At 42.3% G+C, this 15,268-nt stretch overlaps 1 protein-coding gene across 4 annotated transcripts in view; it reads right to left on the reverse strand.

Moving 5' to 3' along the window:
• GALNT1 (polypeptide N-acetylgalactosaminyltransferase 1) overlaps positions 1-15,268 on the reverse strand; it is a 208,833-nt gene that overhangs the window by 123,957 nt on the left and 69,608 nt on the right. Inside the window, exon 1 of one of the 4 annotated variants that reach the window (XM_049697985.1) lies at positions 4,399-4,539. The exons of 2 other annotated variants lie outside the window; for them this stretch is intronic. The gene's annotated coding sequence lies outside the window, so the exon portion shown is untranslated. Of the gene's footprint in view, positions 1-4,398; positions 4,540-15,268 lie in introns of those variants that run through there. One more of the 4 variants, XM_049697982.1, reaches the window with a different exon arrangement.

A 15,268-nucleotide genomic window follows, 5' to 3' on the forward strand; every position in this document is an offset into this window, starting at 1 on the left:
AATTCTCCCCAAATTGATATATAGGTCTAATGCAATTCCTATCAAAATTCCAGTAGGACTTTTTATAAATATAAACAAGATTATTCTACAATTTATATGGAGAAGCAAAGGAAAGAACAGCTAATACAATTCTGAAAAGGAATGAAGTGGGAGGAATCATTCTACACCTACTTAAGACTTATTATATTGCACAGTAACCAAGACTGTACAATACTGGTGGAAGGACAGATACATAAATCAATGGAACAGAACAGAGAACCCAGAAATAAACGCATATAAGTATACCCAACCGATTTTTTTTTACATACATAAAAGCAATTCAATGGAGGAAACAATGTTGCCTTTTCAACCAATGGTGCTATAATAGCCAAAACTGGAAACAACAAATGTCCTTCAAAAGGTAAATGGTTAAAAGAACCATAAAAGTACATCCATACTATGAAATACTACTCAGCAATAAAAAGGAGGCAACTATTGATACACCCAATACCTCGATGAGTCTCCAGAGAATTATGCTGGGGGGGCGGGGCATGGGGGGCAAAAGCCAATTCCAAAAGGTACTTACTATATGACTCCATGTATAAAACATTCTTGAAAGGACAAAATTATAGAAATGGAGAACAATCACATCCTGATTGTCAGGACTTAAGGAGTGTATGGAACTGGGAGGGAAGAGGGTATGGCTATAATAGAACATGCAGAAACCCTGTGCTGATGGAAATGTTCTGTGTCTTGACTATATCAATGACACTCTCATGGGTCTGATATTGCACTACAGTTTTACATGATACCACTGGGAGCAACTGGGTAAAGGGTGCATGGGATCTTTCAGAATTATTTCTTGTAACTCCATGTGGATCTACAATTATGCCGCCAAAAAAAGTTTAATTTAAAAAAGCCCAGAGTTTGGGCTTTTTGAGCACTAGCTGTCCCTAACTCCTTGCTTGGTGCCCTGAAATAAATGCTGCACTTTCTTTCATCACACACACACAAAAAAAAGCCCAAAACTGGACCTTCACTCTCTACTCTAAGATTCATCACCCAAATGTTAACACTTCAGAATAGATCTACCTTCTTAACAACTCTTTATTAATTTTGGCTTTGTGGTGGACTGCGGACACATAGATATAAACGTAAAATATTATCCGTACCCTCAAACACCATAAACTCAAGTAGAGTGACAAACACAGGCATAAATCAACAGTGAAAGACTTCATAAAGGAGATGAGATTTGAGCAAATCCTTGAACAAGAGGTAGCACTTCCACAAGTGGAAGCGGAGATGGGGATGTCTTGGGAAGAAGAAATCTTATGTAAAGACTCAGAGCTAAAGATAAACACAGTGCCTATGAAGAAAGGGGCGTGTGTGTTGTGAAATAACAAAAAGATGGAATAAGCAGTGTGGGGGTAACAATGGAAGGTCCCCAAAAGCTGGAGCGAGGAATGCAAATGAGAGAAGACTTCCTTACCAACCCAGCCAACCAAAAGCAAGCAGCTCCCCACCACCACACAAACACAGTCTCTCCAGCACCCTTTACCTTTTCTTTCTAGCACTCAGCACAAGTTTAATTATTATGTACTTACCTGCATGTTTATCTAATGCTGTCCAACCCCAGTTATCTTGAGTATCTACCACTGGACTGGCACACAATAAGCGCCCAATAAATATTAACTGAGTCAATGAACGAACAGCAAGTATTCACTTCTAGTTCCCTTCTATACAGTTGCCCCAGTCTTCTTTCCTGCAGTATCTGTCACTCTGTGCACCATGGTCCCTCTCTGACCCATTGCCTCTTTTAGCTAATCTCTCCTTTTTCCTAGCCCCTCCACCTCAGCCCAGCTCTTAACCCATAACAAAATAAAAACTCAGTATATTTTAAAATACTGGTTCACATTTGCAATGTTGTAACCCTCTTCTGAATCTCAACCAATTAAGAACTGTATCCCAAGAATCTGTTACTGAAAACAAAGTACTACAGTTGTAAGTTGTTACAGAAGCATAATAGATGTATATATTACATAAACAGACAAATACCAGCAGAAATAGCTATTCCTGTCAGGGCCTTACTTTCCTGAATATGAGAGTCTTTTCCCAGTATTAGATGATCCTATCTGGTCTATGGAAAGCTGCCCACTGAAGACAGCCAGGACAGTACTCCTCAAGGCTACCAAAGTTACACAAAACAAGGAAAACAGAGAAACTGCCACAGACCAAAGACTAAGGAGACATGATGACTAAATGCAATGTGGTGCAATGTGGTACCCTGGACAGGATTCTGGAACAGAAAGAGGATATTAATGGGAAAATTGGTGAAATCCTAATAAAGTCTGGAATTTAGTTTTTTAAAAATAATATACATACACATATACATATGTATGTGGCACTAAGATATGATTAAGATTCAAATGTATAAATATTATTTTATATTATTAAAAAGAGAAAGAGATAGGGCATGCAAGGGAACCAGGAAATGAAACTCAGGCCAGGGTAGCTGGGGCTTAGAGCTGAAAAGCTACACACAGACCTACCACCTTCATTTTGATTCTGGTCCTATGCTCTTACCCGCTGCCCTGAATATTACCTTGCCTGAATTGCTTGGGATTAACTACTTTTGACTTCTGAACAGGCTCATTAATATACTCAAGAAGCATTTATTGAGTGCCTACTGCTTACCAGGCACTGTGCAGTCTTTGAAGATACATGGCTGGAAAAGGAAGACACAATCTCTGCTCTCATAAAGCTGACACTCTACTACAGAAGCCAGGCATTTAACAAGTATTTGTGTAAATGATGAGTGTTCCCAAGGCATTCAAAGTTGGCTTAAGAGCCCTACCAAACAATCCATCAGGACATTTGTTAAACCCAGTTATCACTGGTGTTCTGAATAAGGCCTTCAGTATGAAAACAAATCACTTGAGATCTGAGATCGATCACCTGTGACCTGTTGAATCACTTTAACAGATACTCATTCAGTTGATGTGGCTTGGGACCTGAGATTCTGCATTTCTTCCAAACTCCCAGGTGACAGAGATGCTGCTGCTGGTTCACAAACCACACTTTGCATTAGCAAAGCACTGAAGGTACCAAGGAAACATCCCTTAAACTATCACATAAAATGCAAGCTCCATGAAGCCAAGAGACATTTTGCCTCTCCTATTCACCATGCTATACCCAGGACTTAAAACTATGCCTCATAGACATATGGCACTCAACAAATATTTACTGAATAAGCCAGTGGATATATGGTCTAGACAAGTGCTGTTCAATAGTAACCACCGGTCACATTTGGCTACTGAACACTTGTAATGTGGCTAGTGAATTTTCAAAACTTTAATTTTAATTAATTTAAATAGCCACATGTGGTTAGTGACTACCACAATGGACAACCCAAGTCCAGACACAGATGTAATGTAAAAAGCACTGGATTAATAAGACCTAGGTGTGAATCCCAACTCTGCTGCTTAGCTTGCGCCCTGTAAAGTTACAACTTCTTAGGGCCTCAACTTCATTTGTGAAATGAGGACAAAATACCCACCCATCCCACCCCACCCTCTCGGAGTTCTTGACAAGAATTATTATAGATCAATGTGTTGATATTAAGCACAAGGTATGATCTCTGCCCTCCAGAAACAGTTCACAATCACAAAGACTACTCTGACCATTGCCCACACTTGCCAGAAAATGCCAAGCCCGTCTGGTTAGCTTAGCGGCTCTGTGAATGAGGCCAAGGTCACAGGTTCGGAGGAGGGGGCCTTCACTTAGCAAGGTTGACCAGGTAAGAGAGGCAATGACACTGCAAATCATCACAATTCCTGGCAAATCTTTAAATGGGCATTGCACTGATTATGGGTGAGTAAATGACATTTCATTCATTCATTCTTCCAGGAAGCTGTACTACATTACCTAACGCCCGCTACTTCCCAACCACAGACGTCTGCTAATTCACGGCCGGGTCCTCTTCGCGGGTAGTGGGCCGGAAGCCCCCAACCCGGGCCGCCCGCGTGTCCTCCCCTCCCGCGTCGCGCCGGCCGGGCGGGGGTCAGCCTGGCACCGCGGCTCCAAGTACCACACCGCCGGACCGAACCCAGGAGCCATATTTAGCTGTATTTTGGTCAATAAAACAAACTTCCGTCTTCTAAAGAAAAACGGTTCTAACTCAATGTCAAACTAGGACGGAAACTCGCTTCTCGCCGCAGCAGCCAACCACAGACGCCGCGTGTCCAGCAGCCTCCGAGTCCCCGACCCGGACCCCGCGCCCAGCGTGCCCGCGCCCCGGCCGCGCCGGCCACAAAGGGACAGGAGACGCGGACGCGGCCGGGCCTCCTCCGCCTCCTCCTCCCCCGGCTCCGCGTCAGCGGCCGCGGCTCCGGGACGGCCCGGGCGCGGGCGGACACTCACCTCGGTCCGCACGCGGCGGCGGCTGCGGCGGCGGGCGCTCCTCGGGGCCGGCCCGGGCGGTCGCGGCGCGGTCCCGCGGGCCGCAGCGCGGGCGCTACTCTCGGGCCGCCGTCCGCCGCGCCGCCTCCTCGACCACTGCCGGCGGCTCCCCCGGCGGGCGGGCGGGCCCGACGCGGGCCCCGCCTCCGCCGCGCCTGCCCCCTCCTCCGCGCGGGGCCTCGCGGGCTCGGCGCGCTACTCCGGGCCACCCCGCATGCTGCTGCCGCCGCAGCTGCTGCTCCCTTGGGACCGCCTCAGCGCGGCGGTCCGGGGCCGCAGGGCCGCCCACGCAGGCCGCTTGGGCGCGGTCCTCCCCGCTCGCGGCGTGCTGGCGGCGGCGGCGGCGGCGGCCCGTGCGGCTGCGCGGGGGAGGCGGGGGCGCCGCGCGCTCACCCGGATGCGGCGCCCCCGCCCCTGCGGCGAGCCCACCTCGGGGCCGCGGCGCTTCCCTCGGGGCTGTGAAGGTTCCGGCTTCTCGGCGCCTCTACCTCTGCCTGTCCCACCCGCGGGGAGGCGCGGAACCCGGGCGCCGGAGCAAGGGCCTCCGGGCGGCACTGCCGGTCCTGTCCCGGGCGGGAGCCTGGGTCTGCGACGGGCTCGGCCGTGAGGTCCGGCCCGGGTGGTCTCCACCTGAACCTGTGCACGGACAAAGGGGCTGCCGCCGCAAGTGAAGTACAGCCTGGGCCGTTTCACGTCGAGCCGGTCGCGGGGTGGGAGGAAAGGACGGTGCCCTCACCGCGCCGACGAGATCTTCGGATCGATCCCGGGGCCGAGGCCAGGTTGTTCCAGACCCGCGAGCGGCCGACGAAGACTCGGAACTGGAGGACGGTCAGCGGCCCCTTGGTCTGGCCGGGCTGAGCGCTGCGTCCGGCGACAGGGATGCAGGAGGTCCAGGACCCAGGGTGGGCGGCGAGAGGGGAGGCCACCGACCGGCAAAGCCGGAAGAGGCAGCCAGGCCTTGGGGGACAAAAACACCCCCGGCCCCCGCAGGATGGGGGCTGTTTAGGGCAGTGTCTCCCTTGTAGTTCAGAGAGGGGCCCTTCCACTGTGCCCCCTTGGGAAACACTCTTCCTTGGCACTAATTCCAGTACCTAGCCGTACCTTAACCTGAAGAGAAGACGCAGCCTGGTCCTCTGTCACTCACTAGGCATGACCAACTGTTCTTTTAATAAATTTTCTACTTGAATCATTCAGAGGTTTTTGTGTCTTGCTTGCCAGCGATGAAACTAATGTTTATAATATTTAAATGGTCCCATTTTTATATTTTAAATAAAGGTATGTTCGCAGAAAGAACCAAAAGGCTGGAAGCAAATAATGTTACTGAAGATTATCTGGAATTTTACTATCCTATTTTGTGCTTATCTACATTTTCCAAGTATTCTAAAATAAAAGTTAAAAGTTGCTTTTTAAAAGTACTTACATAATATTTTGAAACAAAGTGAATCATGATTGGCCTGTTAATGTACCACAAGGGAACTTCACTTTGAAGTTTTTATCTTTTTAAAAAATAACCGTGTTAAGGAAAAAAAAAAGATTTTTTTGTTTCTTGGGGAGAAAAAGGTTTGCAAATCGTATATCTGATAAAGGACTTGTATTCAGAATATATAAAGAACTCTTATAACTTAATAAGACTAATAATTGAATTTTAAATGGATAAAAGAATGAAATAGGCATTTTACCAAAGAAAATATTTACATGGTCAACAGTAGCATGAAAAGGTGTTCAACATCATTAGCGACTAGGGAAATGAAAATCAGAACCACAATGAGAAAGCTCTTCGCACCCACTACAATGGCTGTAATAAAAACGACTGATGATAGCAAGTGTTGCTGAGGAGATTAGAGAGATTAGAACCCTAACCTACATTTCTGATGGATATGTGAAATGGTACAGCCACTTTGGAAGTTTGTTAAAAAGGTACTTAAAAAGTTATACGTAAGAGTACCATATGACCCAATGATTCCACTCCTAGGTATATACCCCCCAAAACTGAAAACATGTTCATATAGCAAGTTGTATATAAATATTCATAGGAGAATTATTCATAATACTTGAAAAGTAGCAACAGTCCAGATGTCCAGCAACTGGTGAATGGATAAACAAAATGTGGTATGTCCATACAGTGAATGCTATTCAGCAATAAAACAGAATGAAAGATACATAGAAGATATGTGGAAGATACAACATAGAGGAACCTCAAAAACATTAAACCAAGTGAAAATAGCCAGATGGGTGGTGATCATGGGTTAGGTCAGGCAGTAGGCATATGTCAGCATGGTGAGGGCAGTCCTGGGTGTGGTAAATGTGGATCATAAGCAGTCAGGAGGGTGCCTTGCTTTGGATCTGGTGATAAGAGCAGTACATTTTAGGCATTTGTAAGGGGCATGGGCAGGTAATGGTGACTAATTGTTGTATTACTGCACTGGATGTCTATAGCCAAAAGCCCCAAATCCTGGGAGCTTAAAACTACACATTAGCTTCTGGCCCACAAGCCATGTCATTTGAGGAAGGGGGATGGGGATGGGGGTGGGGGTGGGTGGGGGGGCGGTCCATCCCAGGCTGGAGAAGAATCCAGAGCAGCACATGGTTCCTCCTTGGCAGAGACAGAAGGACATGTGGCATATTGTACATGGTCTCGTAACACTTCCTCACCAAGTGTCACTTTTATGCATGCATTTCATTGGCCAAATCAAACGACCTGCCATATCTAACTTTCAAAGAAGCAGGGAAATGCAATAAATCCCAGCATTGTCCCCAGAAGGCAGAGAGCTGCAAAAATTTGGATTATAACATTAATGACTATCACAAGTATCAAAATTGAAGGATAACTTTTTTAACTTTTTATTTTGAAATAATTATAAATTCATAGGAAGTTGTAAAAACTGTACAGAAAAGTCCTTTGTACCCTTCACCCATTTCCCCCCAATGGTTACATCTTATAACTGTAACTTATAAAAAAGCTATAAACTTGTAACTATAGTACAATATCAAAACCAGGAAATTGGTATTGGTACAATATGTGTGTATAGTTCTGTGCCACTTTATCACATGTGCAGTTTCCCATAACTATCACCAGCATCAAGATACAGAACTATTCCATTACCACAAAGATCTCCCTCATGAACTTCCTTCATAGTCACACCTACCCCTCCCCCATCCCCACTATCTCTAACCCCTGGCAACCACTATCTGTTTTCCATCTCTATAGTTTTGTTATTCAAGGATGTTATATAATGGAAGCATACAGTATATGACCTTTTGAGACTCGCTTTTTTTTTTTTTTTTTTAACCTGGCATAATACACTTCCATATGGTTGGGTTGTTTCGTTTGTTTTGTTTTTGCTAGTCACCTGTCAACTAGGCCAGGATGAAAGTGCTGGCTCCCCACTTGGTCTTCTCTGACATCACCCCAGCAGGGGTTAGAGGGGTCATGAGTGATGCCTTCTAACAAAAGGGTGAAGGTGGGAGTCCCTCTTTTCAGCCTTTGCTGACTGGGACAGGGGTGAGGTCACATTTTTTTTCTGCAGGGTTTGGCTAGAATAGGGTAGTTACTGGTCTAAAAGTTGTCTACGTTGCCCCTTTCCCAGTCCTTTAGCTAGTGAGAGCAGGCATTTCTTAGGGTTTTTAAAAAATTTGTTCCTGTGGTGTTTCTAGTTTGCCAGCTTCTCTAGCCTAAGATATATGAGGCAAGACAAACAAACAAACCAAACACACAAACAAAAAAACAACACGGAGAACTCATTGTCCTGTCATTCCTCAGATCCCAAGGTCCTTAGTCAGTTGTCTTCTTCTCTCTGCCTTTCACAGTTTTCTCTTGTTTGTTTCATATACAATGTCCAGGGCTTTTAACTGTTCTTAGTGGGAAATGTACTCCATCCACACTATTCCATCTTGGGCAGGAACAAGAAGTTGAGAATAAAGTTTTAAAACGTAAATTAGAGCAGATTGCAGATTATTCCTATAAAAAAAGTCACTCCCAGTTTTTTGCATTTCAATAGGCTTTTATGAGCCAGAGAGGAAAGGGAAGATTTATTGCTGGTTTATTGGGAATTCCACACACATACTCTGGAGACTTACATGGGCTATAATATCATACAGGAAAAAAATAGGTGAAATCCTGGGAACTGCTAGATCAGAGACTCAATGCAGTCCGAGGTCAGCAAGCATGGAGGAGTGGAAAAGTTGAGACAGCTGGTGAGAAGAACAAGCCTGAGATTCTGCAGGTGGAGAAGGCTCAGCGTATGCCATTTGGGCACATGGCCAATGAAGGTAAAGAAGGCAGTGACAGAAATGAACCTAAGAAACTGAAAATAATACAGTCAGACCAGACACCAGTATGAATTTTTTTTAAGGTTAAGGAGAGCAGGAGTCAGAATAGCAGCTAAAACCTAAGTCAGGTACAAAAATCATCAAGGGCAATGGAAGCAAGTCTTAGTGGGCAGTAGATTTGGGTGGGCAGTCGTCACTTCAAAGGAAATCGAATGGAATGAACCTGAAATGAAGAGAAATGGAAGAGATGTTGGGTTCTCAGTTCAAACTGAGTAAGTGGAGTAAGACAACCAGAGGGGTTTTTTGTTTGTTTTGTTTGTTTGGCCATACCCTGCGGCATGTGGGTTCTTAGTTCCCTGACCAGGGATGGAACCCATGCCCCCTGCACTGGAAGGCAGAGTCTTAACCACTGGACCACTGGGGAAGTCCCAACCTGAGTTTTAACACATGTGAATTCATGGTATCATCAGATGGCATTTAGGAAGACTCAGTGAAAAAAACTTGGTAAGTAGCACAGGGTGGAGGAGAAGACTGCAGGTCTTTTCCAGCTAAGAGTGGTTTTGAGAGATTTATAAAATACCTTTTTGTGGCCCCTTCTTTCCCCTAGTCATAGCTTCCCAGTCCCCCAGGGCACAAGTCTATGTGAATAATTATTTACACATTTCTAGCAAAGGAGTGAGGCACTGCTTTTATAGCTTTAGGCCCAAAGGAAGGTGTGGTAACAGAAGCTATGTGACTAAGAGCAATACCCTCACATATGCCACACCACCTGGCTGAGTGACCCTTGAGACAGTTTCTACTAGCTCTGAGGATTCTGAATACAGTCTGTCTTACACTGCCCTGCCATGCTGGCCTTCCTGAAACACCAAGTTCGTGAAGTCATTCTGTCCACACACACATTACTCAAGCCATCCAAGCTCTTCACAATCTTGTCCCATTCTTATCAGTCCCAGCCCTCTTGCCCACAGCTCCCCCATAAGAATTCTCTGCTCCACTTCAGTGTTCCCTCTCTCCAGATTATGCTGCTAATTTCTTCCTTGCCTACTTTCCTCCACCTACCTTAATCCCTATGGATTCTTTCACAGTGCAATTTTCTTTACCATCTATCACCTCTTCAGTTGGGTTCATCTCTCTCTCTCTCCTTTTTTTTTTTGAATTCTTATAATTTCATCATCTGGGGCATTTTTTTTTTCCCCACACAAATTAGCTGCCTCATGATATGATAGCTATAATGTTTTATGTGTCTATGGCTTATATCACCTCCTAGATGGTATGCACTGTACTTTGCACATTTTAAGTATAACAGTAATACATACATATGATAAAAAATTCAAATAGGATAGGAAGATATGAAACAAAGGCTTAAATTTTTTCCACCAAATAGCATCCCCAAAGGTAACTACCTTTAACTAATTCCTTTTGGTGGTTGCCACCCCACCTCTCTGATGGATATCTCCCCTAATTCTAAATAGTATAGTTCCAATTCTTGATTTATCAACTTTAGACAGTGTGTGTCAGTTTTTGTGACCATACAAACAATCCCCAAGTCATTGTTTACAACAAACACTTATTGCAAGCTCACAAATCATTGGCTGCCACCATGCTGGACTTGGTTTGGCTTGACTCTATACGTCTTTTTATCTTGGGTCTTGGGCTAAAGGAGCGTCTATTATTATTTGGGATATGCTTTTCCCACGGCAGAGGGCCACAGCAGAAGAGAAGTAACTGAGGGCTTCCCTGGTGGCGCAGTGGTTGAGAGTCCGCCTGCTGATGCAGGGGACGCGGGTTCGTGCCCTGGTCCGGGAAGATCCCACGTGCCGCGGAGCAGCTAGGCCCATGAGCCATGGTTCCTGAGTCTGCATGTCCAGAGCCTGAGCTCCGCAACGGGAGAGGCCACAACAGTGAGAGGCCCGCGTACCACAAAAAAAAAAAAAAGAAGAAGTAACTGAAACACATGATACTTCTGAAAACCTCTGTTCAGAGCTAACCAGTGTCACTTCCACCCACGTTTCATTGTTCAAAATAATTCATATTGCCAAGCCCAGAGTTGATGGGGATAGGCATGAAACTATCTATGCCCTATCAGGAAGTATGGCAAAAATCATATGACAGAGAGAGTGGATGTATTATCTACTACATAGAAGGAGCAAACAGTTGGGAACAATAACATCTACCACACACAAGTTTTTTATTGATTTCCACATATCAAAGAATAGGAATTGGGCTCATTAACACCACCTCTGTCTCCCTCCTTTCAATATTTTGTTAGTTGTATTATAAGTACTTCTTCTACTGGCTTACTTTATAACCTTAAATTATAAAAAGAAAGTACTTTCTTGGCTACTCAACTTTAGGCAGTATCTCTCAAGTCTTCATTATAAAAAATGAGGATATGTATACCCTGAAACTTTTACATCCGCTCTTCCCTTTCCATCTCGTAACTTATACATTATAAAGGTTTATAACATTTCCTTCTGTTTTGAAACTACAGTTAGGTTTTCTATGCTTTGTGTATAAGTTGATTCAAAAAAGTAAAATCCAATAAAGGGTGCTTGAAATACTAAAATTGTGTACATATTATTTTCTGCAGAATCAAGAAATGTAGGTAGACTTGTGGAGAAGGAAATGTACTTAGGCTTTTCCTAAATATGTATAGATTCAAAAATAATATTTCAAAAACCAAGATAGAATGTTTTATCCTTCATTACACTCCATAAGCTATTCAGAATCATGTTACATTTAATTTGTTTTATATAGGCTGTGATTTTGCTATAGAGCTTTTTATTTTTCAGAGAGTTTCTGTTTGCCTTACTTTTTTCTTATTGACAGAAGAAACAATCACCTTCACTCTATCACTAAGTTCATATAACTTTTAAAATAATACTTATTTGTTGAGGTGAATTCATTTTCCTATCAAATACATTTGTCTGCAAGTTTTCTAACTATATGTTTCACTTTGGACCAATTGCCTTTATACCTGCTGCCCAACGAACAGCCTAGGGATTCTTTTTATTGCTATTCTGAGTTGTGGCCATTAATTTTTGGATTTTATATCTTCATCTTTTTTATTTCAATTTTCATTTTCTTAAAGCATATACTCAAGTGATTTTTTTTCCATAAAGGGAGGTGAATGTTGAATTCTTTCAATGTGATTTGCAGACTGGTAAATTGGCTAGATATAGAATTCTATGTTCCAAACAATTTTCTGTTAGTATTTTGAAGGCATTGTTCTATGGTAGTCCAGCCTAAGGGTAGAAAATCTGAAAGCCAATATGATTCTCATCCTTTTCCCAATGAGTTGTTTTTGCTCTCAAGAACATTGCCTAATCCAAACATTGCCTAATCCAAGGTCACAAAGACTTGCTCCTGTTTTCTGTTTATTCTATTTAGAGTTTTCTCTTTAACTTAGTGAAATTTCATAAGGATATGTAAGTTCACAATGAGTGCTGTTCAAAAAGCAGTCAACTATTTAACCAACCAGGATATTTTTGATATCCTGTTACATGATCAACAGTGTTGAAGACATGTGGGGTACATACAAGAGGAACACAGTTATTTCTCAGAGAGCTTCAATCTATAGGAGGACATTTGTGGTCAGGCTAAAGAATAAATCTTAACTGGCTCTTACGTAATGGAATCTATTTTTTATTTATTTATTTATTTTTGGCTGTGTTGGGTCCTCGCTGCTGCGCGCGGGCTTTCTCTCTAGTTGCGACCAGCGGGGGCTACTCTTCGTTGTGGTACACAGGCTTCTCATTGTGGTGGCTTCTCTTGTTGCAGAGCACGGGCTCTAGGCATACAGGCTTCAGTAGTTGTGGCTCGCAGGCTCTAGAGCACAGGCTCAGTAGTTGTGGTGCATCGGCTTTGTTGCTCCGCGGCATGTGGGATCTTCCTGGCCCAGGGCTCGAACCCAGGTCCCTTGCACTGACAGGAGGATTCTTAACCACTGTGCCACCAGGGAAGCCCTGTAATGAATTCTTAGTAAGCCAGATTGCATTCAATCATTTATTTTGTGTCTGATGAGACTGTGTAAGGTAAAAGCTATTTATTTTTTCACCTCTGGTAAAAAAAATGTTAAATTCTGTGACTTTGTGAGGAGGAAACAAAGTCAGCCTTTCCTTTGCTCTATTGCCTCTTTTTGCTGAAAATTACTTTCTTCCAGCCTAAAGTTACCTTTGTACTAATCATTGTCCATTACTGTCATTTAAAAATAATTTTTGAATAAATATTTCAAATTATTTATTTAGTAAATGATTACAGAAGTTGAAATTCTTTCTTTTCATTCTCTCTTTTTGGCTTCTCCTGCAACTTGATCACATTTACAATGAGCTTCTTGCTGGCTTGGTTTGTCTTCTTGAGACTACTGTTATACTTTCTTTTAGGATCATAGAACTCACATCCCCTAACCTAGGTATCTATACCAGCAAAAAAATAAAACCATGACCATTTTTGTCCTTTTTCTGTAGGTATACTCCTAGATCATTTAGACCACGAAGGCCAGATTCCTGCCATCACAGTGAGTAATGACATGATCTCCTTTTAAAGTTGATGAGAATAAATGAAATATGATTGGAAAAAAAGACCCAAGATGGTTTCACCAAAAAGTAAAGTGAGAGTACTACCTCCAAATGTCTTTATAATCTGTGTCACCAATTAAAAAAAAAAAAGACAATCAAGGAATATTTTAAAGAAATTGGTATTTAAAAGCATGGAAAAAGAGCTCACCTCTTTTATACTAAAATCTTGAGATACCTTAAATTCATGTTTCTCAATCTTTAGTATGATTCAGAATCCTCTAGAGATGCTTGTTAAAAATAGGATCCCCCCTATTTTTAGGGTCCCAGGGTGGGACCCTATTCTCTGGGTCCCACCCTGGGAGTATCTTGGAGCAGGTAGAGCAGGCTCTATCCACTCCCAGCCCCAGACATCTTCCAGGAAATTTTTTGAGAATTTTTTGGATAGATCTCTATCTGGCAGTTTAAAACCTGAGGATCTGTATTGCAAAAGAACAGCTGAACGCTATTGCCAAACAGCTGCCACCCAGCCCACACCCTCAAAATGTGTTGTATGTTCTCAAGGCTTTGCAATGTTTATCTCTCTTTGCATATCTGTTAGTAACTCAGACAACTGACTGTTGTTGTCTGTTAGATAAGATAGGACATTAATAGTTTCCTCTGGGAGTTTTCTCAACCTCCCTTTCCCTTTCAGACAAATTGTTAGAAGACAAATCTTAAAGCAGAGGAAACTGAAGTCCTAACAATGGACATGTGTGTATACATACAGCCTAACACACACATAAATCACACTCTTATGTATACACATATGTGCCACAGACTTTATACTTTAGAGATGAAGGTTCATAATGAGACAGGAGTTTCAGAACTTCCTTCTAATATGTGGCTAATCAGAAAATCTTGCAGACATGAGAGAATGAAATAATTTGAAAGACAACTGGAAAATGAGATAACATATTAGGATTTCAGGATACAGAGAAACTGTATGGTCATTAAATCCCAACCTTTCTGTGATGGTTTAATGTCCTCCCTAACACACTTACGAGTGGTCATCACCTCAGATTTGAATTTCTCAAAGTATGGAGAATTCAATGACTCCAGAGGTCACTCATTCCACTTTTCTTATAGGTCCCTTAGAAATTTCTTCCTTACGTTGACAGGAAATCTGTGTCCTTTAGTTTCACTTTAACATCTACTTCGTCTGACATTGATACAGTTATACCACCTATTTTTGTGTTCTGGGTATTTTTTCTATCCTTTCATTTTTAACTTTCTGTGCCTTATGTTTAGGTATGTCTTTTGAAAATGGCATATAACTAGGTTTTAAAAGTCTCTGCAGTAAACATTGTCTTCAAGACTGAGTTTATTCTATTTAGAATTATATTTGAATCTATTCCTACTTTTATTTAATACTTTCCTATTTTTCTGGTTTTGTTTCTGGTGTCCTTTTTTTGTCTTTTAAAAAAATTCATTCTGCTTTTCTCCTTTCACTTTATCTTTACCCATCTAGTAATTTGGAGATTGTATATAATATTTCTATTTCTTCTAGAAAGTCTAACAATGTTTAGATTCACTATGATTTGATACTTTCACTGAAGTATCTCTCTTTGAGAAAACTCTAGTCAAATCCTTTACCCAATTAAAAAAATGGGTTATTTCCCTTTTTATTATTTATTATAAGAGATTTTTATATACTCTAGATACAAGTCCCGTATAAGCTATATGACTTATAAATATTTTCTTCCATTCTGTGGGTTGTCTTCTCACTTTCAGAATGGTGTCCACTGAAGCACATTTTTAAAAAAAGTTTTGCTGAAGTCCAATTTATCTGCTTTTTCTGTTGTCACATGTGCTTTACACATCATATCTAAGAAAACATTGCCTAATCCAAGGTCACAAAGACTTGCTCCTGTTTTCTTCTAAGAATTTTATATTTTCAACTTTTACATTTAGGTCTTAAATCCAAGAGTTAATTTTTTAATATGGCATAAGAGTCCAACATCATTCTTTTGCCTTTGGATATCCAGTTATCCCAGACACATTTTCTG

This window comes from Orcinus orca, chromosome 15 (assembly GCF_937001465.1).
Source record: "Orcinus orca chromosome 15, mOrcOrc1.1, whole genome shotgun sequence".
NCBI lineage: Eukaryota > Metazoa > Chordata > Mammalia > Artiodactyla > Delphinidae > Orcinus > Orcinus orca.